Raw genomic sequence first — 8,499 nt, forward strand, 5'->3', positions numbered from 1 at the left:
GAGAAGTGATGCCGGAACATTCTCTGTACCCTCGGCCTCCTGCAATATTTCTTCTGGTTTTAAACAGAGGAAGCTCCCATGAGACCGTGCCCCTCTCTGGGCTTTGCTGGCACTGCCCCTGACTCATTCTCCAACCTCCTGCTGAAACACACAGGTCCTTCTGTCACACCAAGGCCTCCTGTTCCCTTCACTGCAGGAGCTTCACGTGAAATAGCTCCCAATCCTAGAACAGTCATCTTCTGCCTCCATCTTTAGGGCCATAGAATTTCCTGGGGGGGGGGGGGGGGGAAATGTTCTAAACCTGCTTCATACAACACAATAGCTGTACTCACAGGTGGCGATAGAGCATTTGAAATGTGGCCAGCACACCTGAGGAATTTAATTTAAAGTTTCATTTTGCTGTAATTATTTTAATAGCCACATGTGGCCAATAATGGTTGCCACATTGGATGGCCCAGCTCTAGAATTCAGTCCAAAGGCCTCGTTCGCTCGCTGGTTTAGGTGCAGCTATGCAAGCCCTCTACTATAAGATCATAGGACTTACCCCAGAAATTCCATGTGCTACTACTATGCCTGTTTGCTTATCTTGGCTTTCTCCCACTGGCCAGCAATTTCTAAGTTAGGATTCGTCTGTTTTGTTTAAGACTGATCCTACAAACACTTGGTATATTGGATGGATAATAATATTTGATCGGATGGGTGAGCGAGACTTCATGAATGAGTGACTTTTGAAAAGTCACTCTACATCTCTCAGCTTTAGCTTCTCCATCTGTATTACCTATGGGTCCCTGAAAGTATCCCAGCCTTAAAGATTTTACCTCCAGATAAAAGATGGAAACCAGGTGGAAAGTTCTAGATAATTACTTGGGAGCATTTATCCCCACGATGAATTTCCCTAGCACATGTAAGAGAATGGTCATAATTTAGAACTGAAAGAGCAAATGTGCCACCGAATTTCATCAGAGCACAGTCTGCCACTTCATTAGGATGCATAATCTATACTGCTCTCTTTTGACTAGTGAGACAATTCATTGAATGACCATTGACAGTTCTCTAAGATTGAGCAGAGTCACAGAGTCCAGACTCGAAGTTAAAAGCTGATGCTTTAAATATGAGAGGCACTCTTGGTACTCATTCCACCTCTATTTTATGAAATCTAGCAACTAATAAAGCATGGCTCAGAGAGATTTAGTATAAATTCATAATTATCTTTGACTTCTTATTACTTCGGGTAATAACTTTCTCAGCACACACTCTTCTATCAGAACAAAGTAAACCATGCAAAAAGAAATGTCCAAAAATTGCCCCAAAAGAAATCATCACCTGACTTATGAAATGGTAACCCCCTTCTGTACAGCATCTTAATAATAACAAGAAAATTGTATTTTTCTGAAAACATGCAGAAAGAGTCCTTTGGCCAAGTTGCCAAGGGAATTATATAAAGAATGGAGCGATGAAAGTTTTACATGAAAATCAAATCATTTTTAACCAGTTTAAATTTGGCATATACAATCCTAGAGCATTCATTGATAAGCTTCCAAATTTACTTTTTCTCTTTTACAGCTCTTCTTAATAAGTGTATTTTTACTTAATTTTACACAGCTGTCTAGAGTTTAAATTCAACATATCAATTTATGCATCTAGTGCATCTTGGTCATCTAGTGCATCATTTCCCTCAATCTCACCAATCCCCCTTCCCCTCATTTCCTCCTTCCATTGTCATATCTGCTCATTGATCACTGTACACACCAACCATTCTCCACTCTGCTGGCTCCTCCCCCTCACCCGAAGCTTCCAAATCTAGAGAAATGATCTTCACCTTCTAGTCCAACAGTCTCCTCCACCCCACCCTGCCCCAGACGCATCAAGTTCCTCCTCCCTCTTTGTCTGAGGCAAATGCTTAGTAAATAACCCATGATTGTGAACTCTCAGTGCAGACCCCTCGACAGTCCAGAGCAGGGAGGGTGCGTGCCCGCACTGGAGGAAGGCTGCTCCTGCTTTAACCTGCACCCCGACTTCTTTAGACCTCAGTTTCTACACCTATGAAATGGAGTTAAAAACAATATTTTCCATCAAGGGTGGTGAGAGGATGAAATAAGGGCCTCAATATAAAGCGCTCAACGAATATCAGCTATGGCAACAATGCTCACAGGACCAGAAGCAGAAATGCCACAGATGGGGCATGACATTCCTGTCACCTTCAGAATGTGCTTTGCTTTCTTGTGACTCATGTGTTCAGTTCAGTAACTGCCACTGATTGGGCACCTGCTGAGTACCAGGGCCACATAACCTCATTGAATTCTTCAGGTAGCCCTGAGAATTGTCATTGTCCTAATAGTAGTGTTGGCATAATTGCTGGACTGGCAATGCCAATTAAAAACAAGAATACTCTTTTGAATATCTGTTGTGCTTGGCCCTGGGACAAGCCCATGGTGTGTATTATCTCATTTAACTTCTCCAGCAAATCTTAGTTTGAACACCTGTGTCAAGTGCTAAGTCAAAGATTAAAGTCTCTGTATAGAAAAGCTGAGAGTGGAACCAGATTTGTGTAACTGCTGACAAGTCCTGCACCATAGCCCTTCAATCTTAGTGTCTTGGCATTTTAGAATTATAAGACAGTGCTCATGGACAAAGAAAACGTGAGCGGGAGAGTATCTGGATCAGAAGTGGGGCAAAGTGAGGTGGGGAGGTACCTGGGACACAAGCTTTAAAGTCCCATGTAGATAGCATGGGACTAGAAATTCCTGTCTGGACCACTGGAAGTGAGGGCGAATGGAGTCTTCTTCCTCTTCTACCTTTTGGTTCCAAATTCCAAGCTCCCAATGACCAAGGACCCAGCACTCATGAACTTGCTTCCGGCTAGCTGATGGGGCCAGGAAGATGAGTCTTCATCCTCTTAGGGAAGCATCTGAAAGCTGATGCCCCCATTGTACCACCGAAAGGCCATTCCTCTGTTTTACAAAACTCTCGGGCACACTCAAGGGCACAATGGCGAGAAGACAGGCGTGTTCCTAGCCATGTCTCCTTCACTATAAAACGATCAAGCACAGGATCGAATAGCGTAGAGCTCAGCACAATGATGCTGGCAGAGGCCCTGTGAACAGGACAGAAAAACCCAACCCGGAGCAAGGATTCATAGACGCTAACATGAAATGTTGCACCTTCCAGGTAGAAAATGAGCTGAGGTGATCAACTGGCCCCCGAGTGACTGGTTGGACTCCAGGGGCCTCGGCACACTCTAGCAGGCAGATGGTATTTCCAGTGTAGCCATAGATGGGTCCCCCTGGGGATGGATGAGTCCTTGTTATTGGACTCACGTGTTTCTATCTCTCCTGAAATGTGAGGGTTCTCTACCTAGTGGTTGTAAGGAATTGGAAATAAATAGTAGGAATTCAAAATTCTATGGTCTTGGGGATGTTCTTCCAAGAAAAGTACAGTGCATTCGTTGTTAATTTAAAGGTCTTTTTTTTTTTTTTTTTGCTTTATTTCATCTTAAATGTAACATGAGGTAGAAACTAAAAGAGATGTATGAAACCTAAAGGTCTGATTAAATATTAAAATAACCTTCAAAATTAAATCAAACAACTTAGGGGCTTTATCTCATCCAAAGCATGGCTCTGGTAGCATAGATACAGTTTAATTTTTGTTTTAAGAGCACATAACTCAAGATCTGCTTCTGGTTTAAAAAGGCAAAGTCAAGTTTATAGTTACTACAGATATCTATACATGGGGACTTATGAAATTATCTGGGTAAATACAACTCAAGTCACCTGTTTTTCAACATTATTTGCCATTAAGTAATAACACAACCTGAAAAAGGCTGCTGCATCCTTTAGCTACTGCCGTGTAACAAGACACCGCCCATCTCAGTGGCTTCGAATACAAGCACTTACGGTCTACGCATCTAAGAGGAAGTTTATCTGGTCTGGGTTGTACCAACTCAATCTAACCTTAGATGGATGGCAGTACTTGATTTAAATCTCACTGGAACAGTTTAGGAAGGCCTTAGCTACAAAGAGTACCTCTGTGCACATATATCTCTTCTAGTGGAATAGCCGTGGACCCTCTCCTAACAAAGGCAGAGGTGAGAAACAGCCGCAGGTGCGCAATATGGAATGCTTCTTGCAGGCTAGGCTTGGTCCGACATACAATAACACTCCTTGCGCGCCATTAGCTAAGTTATACAGTGAGCCTTGACTCACAGTGGGAAAGTGACTCTTCCTCAAGAACAGACAGGTCTCCCAGTCTGGGCACAGAAGGTGTGAATACAGAGAGGAGACGGACGGAGACACTTTGGCCGTCCACAGTTGTAAACACTGTTGTTCATCCATCTGGCTATCTTGTATTCATTATCTAGGACATTTTCATCTCCATTTTCATATTTATAAAATAGGTAATATGATACATCTATCACAAATAATTTTATTAGGAAGGGCAATACGTAAAGCATGTATCACAATGCCTGAAAATGATTGCTACCAAATACCAGCATTATTCTAGGTGGTGTCACGTATAACTTCCCCACGCTATTCTTACCACTCCTCTGCGGGCCCTTCGGTAGGAGACAGGCAAGTATGAGGCTGGGCTCCAGGTGGGACTCGGCCTCCAGAGGACCTTCCACTGAGCCAAGTACTTCCCGGTCTACATTACTTCTTGATGAGTACATAATTTCACAAGTTATTTTACATCAAAATGAAAACTTCACAAGGGAAAGACAGAGTTCAAAGAGCAGCTACAGAGATGTCAAAAGCAAAAGCTGAACGAATCTGAAAATAAACGCATTGCTTTTGCATTCGGGCTATCTGCATTATTCATTGTTATTCTGTATGAGTTCATTAGCTACTTAAAGACAGTAGCTAATCTAAGCTAAACGTATAGCTTGTAAAACAAGTAGGCAATTAACAAAGACATTTTCTTCCTCTGGCCTTTGCTTTCAGAACTATTCTAAATAAAGGAATGTCTCTTTGTCCTCTGCAATTTTATCAGCACTTCTCTCAGATCTAATTCTTTCTTATGATGACTGGTTGAAAAATAAGAAAATAAAATACAGTTTAGATAATAAAAGATGTAAGTACAAAGCTATAGAAGATACAGGGGGAAAATACAAATCACATTTAAATATCAACCCTAAATTAAATTTAATAAAAATGATTTCCTCCTTTGAACAAGTAGTTGCTCCAAGTTTTGATAAGTTAGATAAAATAGATCAGTTCTTGAAAGATTAAAACTACTAAAACCTTCAATGGAGAAATAAATAATTGAATAAATCTATATCTGCTAATTGGCTCTAAAACTAATAATCTTCTGAAAGAAAGAAAGCAAGAAAACAAGCAAGCAAGCAAGCAAACAAGCAAGCAAGCAAGCACCTGGCCATAATGACTTCACTGGTGAGTTCTATCAAATATTTAAGGAAGTTATATACCAAATCTCCACAATCTACTCCAGAAAATAGCAAGAAGAACACTTCCTAACTCATTCTGAGAGTATGGCATTGCCCTCACCCTAAAACTACATGAAGAAATCATAAGAAAGGAAAAATGCAGGCCAATATCTCTATGGACATGAATGCAAAAACGGAATATAGTTTATTCCAGCTACACAAGGCTAATTGTACATTTGAAAAGCAATCCATTACTATCACATACTATATCAACACTCTGAAGAAGAAAACTCATATGAGGGTATAATGCAGTGAAGAAAAAGTACCCCAACACTGATTCATGATTTTAAAAAAATTCTCAGAAGTCTAGAGATGAAGTAGAAATTTCCCAACTCTAGAAAGAACATCTGCAAAACACACACAGCTAACATCACATTTAATTGAAACAAAATGGAGGCTTTTACCCCAAAGATTGAGAGCAAAGCCAGACTATTGCCTCTCTACTCCTTTCTAACAGAAAAATGCAAGTAGTAGCTAGCGAAGTAAGACAAGAAAAGGACACAAAGAGTATGTAGATTGGAAATAAGGAACTAAACAATGTCTTTAATCACACACAACATGTAAAAATATTAAATACCTGACAGAAAACAAACCTTCCTAGAACTGGGAAGCAAGTTGAGAAAGTTTTCATGAAGTAGAGGCAGGAGGGTTAATATACAGAAGACAAATCGCTTTTGTTGATACCAGCAATGAAGAACTGCAATTTGATAGTAAAAAAAAAAAAAAAAAAGATAATAGCCCTTATAATTATAACAGCCACACTAAGTGAAAGGCTTAGGGACAAATACAACGAAATTAAGAAAATGTGAAACATGAAGAGACATTTCATGTTCATGGGTGTGTCTCTGTCAGCTCAGGGTATAATAACAAATTACTAATTTATCAGTTGTGACGTCTGGGAAGCCCAGGTGGAGGTGACGGCATCGGGCTATCAGGTGCTCATCTCCTACAGCAAGGGAAGGGAAACAGCTCTCTTCTAAGGGCACAAACTCCACTCACAAGGGCTCTACCCAAATCACCACCTCACAATGCCATTCCACTGCGGGATGCAATTTGAGCCTAGGGATTCCATGCATAGCCCTGGAAGATTCAAGAACGTTACAGTGTCAAAACTCCACAAAGACATCTGTAAATTCTACATAACTCCAAGCAAAATTCCAAAGAGCTGCTCTGTAGGTACTGGTAAACGGGTTCTGAGGTTTACATGGAAAGAGAAAAGCTCCAGCAATCTAATAAGAAATAAGAAGAACAGAGTTAAAACAAACATACTTTCTTGGTTTCACGAATTGCTATTAAGCTATAAAGAAGCATGATGTGGTACAAGAACAGACACATTGGTGGACAATATAGAACAAAGCCCTCAGAAGTAGACACATAGAGTCACTGTCAACCAACCTTTGATAGTGTAAACGTGATCAGTCAGACAAAGGATAGTGATTTTTAACAAATGACACAACTAGAGGTACACATGCAAAAGAATTTTAAAATAAAAACCTCACCACACACTTTACGTTTGTCACAAAGGTAAGCTCAGCATAGATCATTAATTTAAACATAAAATGCAAGACTTGTGAAACTTCAAGAAGAAAACATCTGAGGCTATTGAGATGATACAGAAAAAGCAAGTGTATTATTAGAAAACAAAGGTGTATATCATTAGAATTATGATATTTTGCTCCAAAAATAGACACTATTAACAGAATGGAGCAGTAAGCTGAGATCTAGAGGAAAAGACTTGCAAAGAATAAATGATATAGAACTTTTACCCAAAGTGTACAAAGAATTGTTTCATTTCAAAACCAACTGAAAAGTATATGGGATCTGTGATGTTAACCTTTTGTGTCTACATGATAAGTTATCTTGGTTCTCAAATGTTCCCTTGGTACAACCTAGACAGAAATCACTGTATCTTAAAAAATGACAGAAAGGATCTATTATACAAGGAAAGTAAAGGGGAAGATTGCATTGTGGCTAAGAACATGTGCCTTGGAAGCCAATAGGCTTACAGAAACAAATACTGAAAAGGGATGCATCTTCAAGAAATGGGGTTGAGAAACCTGGATATCCACAGACAGCAGACTGAAGCTGCATTCCTAAAAGGAGCCAAAGGCATTAACGTAGGACTCAAACTTTCGCAGCTACTACAGGAAAACCTGGAGGAAACAGTTGAAAATACAGGCATAGGCAAGATTTACTGAATAGGACTCCAATGGCTCAGGAAATAAGAGCAAGAATCGGCAAATGAGATTGCATCAAAGTAAAACACACACACACACACACACACAAAAACAAAAACAAAGAAATGTCTGTGCATCAAGAGAAACAATGACCCAGAATAATGAAACAACCCCCAGGAAGGGGGTTGCAAGCTACTTATCAAAGGATTAGCATCCAGACTATATAAAAGAGCTCCAGAAATTAAACTCAAAAAGAACAGATAATCTCATCAGTAAATGGGTAAATGAACAAGTAATTCTCAAACAAAATACAAGTGGCTAATAAATACACAAAGAAAATGTTCAACATCCGTAGCCTTAAAAGAACTACACATAAAAAACAGCACTAAGATTCCCTTGTCTCCCAGTCAACCCTGAAGAAAACAAACAACAAATACTGATCATGAAGGGGTGGGGAGGGGGGGAAAGGGGAAGGGCAGGGAGGAGGACCGTGCCTCCCCCGCTGGGAGGAATGTAAATAGTGCAACCACTATGGAAAGCAGCATGGAGGTTCCTTAAACCACAGGTGTCACCGCCATTCTGCCACCCTAGGGCATATGTTAGCAGTAAGGAAAGCTACCACACAGCCGAGATACCTGTACAGCCATGTTTATAGCAGCACCATTCACAAGAGCCAAAATATGCCATCACCTTAGGTATTCAACAACCAATGAATGGATAAAGAAACTATAATACACATATACATCAGGGTATTATTCAACCATTAGAAATATTGAAATCTAGGTCATTTCCAGGAGAATGGATGGCATTGCATATGGTGTTGGGATAAGCAGAGCCAAAAATGAGAAATATCTCGCATTCTCATCCAATATGTTGAATCTA

Source organism: Dipodomys merriami, unplaced genomic scaffold (genome assembly GCF_024711535.1).
Source record: "Dipodomys merriami isolate MVZ:Mamm:240054 unplaced genomic scaffold, mDipMer1.0.p SCAF_39, whole genome shotgun sequence".
In the NCBI taxonomy this organism is placed as follows: Eukaryota; Metazoa; Chordata; class Mammalia; order Rodentia; family Heteromyidae; genus Dipodomys; species Dipodomys merriami.